Here is a 5,220-nt window from a genome sequence, read left to right as displayed (position 1 = left end):
ATGTTGGTAATACAGGTTTCTGATCCTACCCATATAAATCACACAAATAGACCAATAGGGAGCCCAGAACCTGGATAGTTAACGATTGTCTAAATAGGGCTTATGATGTCACTGGTTCAGGGGCAAACTGAGAAACATTCTTCTAGCTTCCTGGTTGTTATGGATTCCCAGGGCCCTTATATGAGGATCCTCAAAAGACTGTCCTTGAGAAAGCCTCGTGTCAGAAACATGCTTATTCCATTATTTCCATATTCTTTCTGTGTGGCAATCTTTGCCAGCCCTGGCTGCTCTTCCAGGGTGGGCTTTTCTCTTTTTGAGTCTTCTAGCCTCAAAGTTCTTGAGAAAAGGATTGAAATCTTTGTTTTCCCATTTTCCAAAGAGTGCTAGGAGTAACTTCTCATCGACGAGCGGAGAATGAGTGAATGGTTAACTTAATGAATGAATAAATGTATGTTGGGATGATCCCGTGCCACAGATGTAAAGGAACAAAGATATAATCCTTACTATTCCTCCTTCATTTTAAAGATACTAAAGATAATAAAAACAATACAAAATTTCAAAACAAGATTATAGGAAATTACAAATGGTTATTATATTGCATATTGTCTTCTTCGAAGTAGTTGCTCAGATTACAAGATACAGGCATGCAAAACCGATCAAACAATGTAAGCACTAACTGTTCCTTTCAATGACATAATAGAAACTACTAGTTGAATTATCTCAGCTATCATATAGATCTTTCTTCTTTCCTCCTTTCTCACATTTTAATTGTTCTTGCATTTTGGACAGTTTCTTTCTCTTTCACAATGCCTATTGCACCTTTAAATCTTATTACTCTTTCAATTTCTGATACCAGGGAAACAATATGATGTTTGCACATGTGAATCTGAATTATTTCACTTGTGAGTATGGTCTTTAGTGGCAACCTTTTACTTATAAAAGTTTTTCTTTCTTTATAGCTGAGTAACACTGCATTGTAGAAAAATAGCACATTTTAAAAATCTATTTCTTGATTTATGGGCACTTCCAAGATTGAGCTATTATAAATTTTCTGCTATAAACATAGGTGCACATATATTGCTGTGATATGATGTTCTTAATTATTCTGGGGAAATACCCAGAAAGAGAATAGCTGGGTTGAATGGGATCTCTAATCCTAGTTTTTGAGGAAGCTCCACACTAATTTCCACAGTGGTTGTACCAGTCTGCACGCCCCCTAACAGTGGAGAAGTGTTCCTTTATCCCCACAGCCCCACCAGCATTTGTTATTGGTTGATTTCTTGATGGCAACCATTATTTCTGGGGTAAGATGTAACCTCAGTGTTGTTAATTTGCATTTCTCAAATGGCCAATGATGTTGAACATTTTTCATATATTTATTTGCATTTGTATTTCTTCATCTGAGATGTGTGTATTCATCTCAGATACCTATGTTTTGATTGGGTCTTTGGATTTGGGGGCCTGTTTTTTTTTTTTAATTATATGGTTTAGATAGAAGTCCTTCAAGAGACAGTTGGATAAAATATTTTCCCAGTTTGTGTCTTTTCATTTTGTTGGTGATTTCTTTCAACGTGCAAAAAACTTTTTAATAAGATATCCCAGCTGTTGATTTCTTTGAAGTATTATGTGCAGTTTGGTTTTTGTTCAAGAACTCTGTCTACCCCTATATCTTCAAGATTTCTACCTACTTTCTCTTTCAGTAGATTTAATATTTCTGTTGCAATTTTTAGACCTTTGACCCATTTTGACTTTAGTTCAGTGCATGGTTATAGACATGGGTGTAGTTTTAGTCTTTGGCATGTGGAAAGCCAGTTGGTCTACCACCATTTATTAAAGAGGCTATCTTTCTTCCAGTGAATGTGTTTGTCCCCTCTGTCAAAGATAAAGTGGCTGAGTATAGTTGTAGTTGTGTCCACCTTTTGTAATCTCTTCCACTGATTATCTCTTTTATTTATTTATTTTTCCCAACACCATGCTGATTTTATCACAGCAGTTTCATACTATGATCTCAAGTCAGAGATTGTGATGTTTCCTGCTTTGTCTTTGTTGCCTAGGATTGCCTTTGCTATTCTAGGTCTTTCTGGTTCCAGATGAACTTTTGGAATGTTTTCTCTAGATGTTAGGTGTGCTGATAGTATTTTGATTGGGATCACATTAAATCTATAAAACAGTTTTGGGAATATGGTCATTTTCATAATGTTGGTTCTTCCTATCCATGAGCAAGGAATATTTCTCCATTTTCTGAAATCCTCTTTGACCTCTCTCTCTTTTTTTTTTAGAGTACTGTATTTTTCCAATGTATAGATCTTTTACTTCCTTTGTTAGATTGATTTCTAAATATTTCATATTTTTGGATGCTGCTGTGAATGGTGTGATTTTTCTAATTTCTCAGTAAGTTTTTTTGTTTGTGTACAGGCATTCTATTGATTTTTGAGAACAAAGAAATAATTGTTAGACTTTTTCACTACCTTTGTTCACTCCTTTCCCTTTTGCATTTGGTTGCTTTGCCTTAGGTCTTGTGACTTTGGATCCTGGGGGCCAGAAGCACTTTAGAAGCACTTTAGAATATCATCAGCAAGCATATGGTTCACTTATGAATGGTTTAGAATTCTTCACCACACGATACCTTGAAGGACGCGGCCAATTTCCTCTGTCTGGTGTGGAGTGAGTCTTGGTTTAAATCCTGCAGAATGCTGCCATCTGGAAATATAAAAGCCTTCACCTTTATTATTTGACTTCTGTGAGATTGGTTGTTCTCTAGGTATCACAGAAAGAAAGACACCAGAAGTCTGAGCTAGCATGCGGCAAAACATCTTTTCTAATGCTTAAGACTCTCTAGAGGATATATTGTTTTAATTTTTGAGGGGAGGTTAGGGATTGAACCCAGACCCCCAGCATCTGAGCACATGCTCTTAGTGCTGAGCTCTACTGCTCTTAGTCTTGGTTTAAAATATTAAGTACCCTATTGATGTAAGCAATGTACCCTATTTCCATATTTCTGCTGCACCAGTACCCCCATGGCCATTACCACCCCCCACCCGCTCCAGCACCACTTCTCGCAACTTCCATTACCATCTCTGTAACCGTCTTCCTCCTCCATTTCCTCCTCCGCTCCCTCTCCTTCTGAAGCTCATCCTCCTCCCCTGCTGCGTTTCTCTGTTAATTGTCATTTTCTGACCTATGCCACCACTTAGGGAGCCGTCATAAGATCTGTCTGTACATCCTGTGTAGCTAAGTAGGTGGTGTGGTGTGAGAAGAAGTGAAGAAACTGTCTCTGGCCATGCTGAGTACCAGGGGATGTGGAGGACCACAGGGAGGAGACCGAAGTGAGCGGGTTTCCTGAGGCGGAAGGAGAGGGGTGAGGAGGCTTTGCAGCTCTTCTGGAGCCCTCAGCCGGGTGCAGATTGCTCTGCTTTCTGACTGCAGCCACTGTGGCCTTTGCAGATGTTGGAGATCCACATGTGGATTCCAGGGGACTTTCTCATCTGGAGGGCAGAGGAAAGTGTTACTATAGTAGCCTCAATCACAGAGCATCCCCCGGATTCTCAGTGAGAAGGTTTCTGTCACAGAGTCCTGGCTTCTGCAGTGTGATGTGGGGTTGGTGGTAATCAGATCAGGGCCTGGAACATAACAAAACTCAATAAATAGGAGAGAAATGAACCTGAAAATTCTAGGGCTAATTCTTGATCACACCTCTGTGGACATAAGTGGTACACAGAGAGGCCCGGATGCTGGTGTGTGGAGGGGCAGAGTAAACTCTGACTTTGAAACACAGTCTCAGGGTGGGCTCGGGGGCATCATGGTACACGCTACTCCACAGCACCCGCATGGGATCACTGGACACCCTGCAGGCAGTGGCTGATAGCGGAACTCGGCCTTTGCACAGTCAGGGACGACATGGTCTGCTCCACACTTCTTCTTCCTTTACACAGCAAGGGAGGAGCCAGTCTCTGGAAACAGAGATGTCAGTGGGGCTTGGAGGAGCTGAATTCCAGGGAGAATGTTTTGCTTTGTGGCCTGCGAGGGTGGCCCAGCTCTGGGCACAGGCAAAGAGAGACATTGCTGGCAGCTGAGACCTGGGCCTGCTGTATCCCAGTCGGCAGACGAGTGGCTTCTTCCTGTCCTCTGAGGGAGACACTGGCTCTGCTGAAGGCTGTATTCAGGGGAAGGACTGCTCAGTGGACTGTGTAGGAACATCTGTGGCCACTGCCTTATGACTCAGTTGTTCAGAGGTGGAAGACCTCACACCTCCTGCCCTGGCACCCTGCTGGAGGTTGGTCTGACTATACCGGTCACCTTGGCTGGGGACCCTGACAGTACCAGACCCACTTGGGACCTTGTGTCAGGAACAACATGGCTGGGCCCTGGCTTGTGTGGGACACAGAGGCTGCATGTCTGGTGCTATACCTGGCCAGCCACAGTAGTGGGGCTGTAGCAGCCCACAGAGGACGCATACGATGGGTCATGGAGGACGGGCTCGAGGAGCCACTTTCGTCCACACTAATTCCCATCTGATGTACAGGACCAGATGAGCCTGGCGAGAGAAGATGTGAGGGGGAAAATCCACAGAGCGGCCCCGCAGCGCCACGCTGCACCCAGTTGTTTGGGCTGGAAGCACCTGCTGCTGCTCTGCAGAGGACCTCATGGCAGTCATGGGGGTGCTGGCCGAGCTCCAGGTGAGGTAAGCAGTCCAGCGCTGTCTCCACCAAGCACCTGCAGACATGGCCCTGCGCACATGCTTCTGGGGCTCCTGTCTTTTTCTAGGGGACAGAACTTAATACCCCCAGAAGAGATGAGCGCACAGTCCTGCACAGAAGACCTAGAAGGAGCTGGATGGCTGTGGTTGGTTTGGCTGTCCTTGCTGGTTGGTCTCTTCCTGCCACTAAGCCTGCAGTGAAGGTCCTTTCAACCTTGCCACCATGCCTGACTCTGTGTCCACCCCATTATCACTAGCAAGGATGGAGTCAACTTCAGTTGGGACACGTTGGAACCTATGAGGTTATCTTAAAACAGTCTTGCTGGCTACAGACTTAGTATTTTCACTTTCAGGATTTGCTTGCTTTCCATCCGGTGGCTCCGTGAGCATAGAGCTTGCCGTTTTGCCGTGGTACAAAATGGGTATGAGTGGGAGAGCTTCCTGCTACCCTGCGCCGGCGGAACCAGTCCCAGCCCAGGCGCACAGTGGGCCGGACACTCTCCCAGCCCCTTGGGCTGCCCCCC

This window comes from Octodon degus, unplaced genomic scaffold (assembly GCF_000260255.1).
Source record: "Octodon degus isolate 3935 unplaced genomic scaffold, OctDeg1.0 scaffold00101, whole genome shotgun sequence".
Taxonomy (NCBI): Eukaryota; Metazoa; Chordata; class Mammalia; order Rodentia; family Octodontidae; genus Octodon; species Octodon degus.
This window is presented reverse-complemented; position numbering follows the sequence as displayed.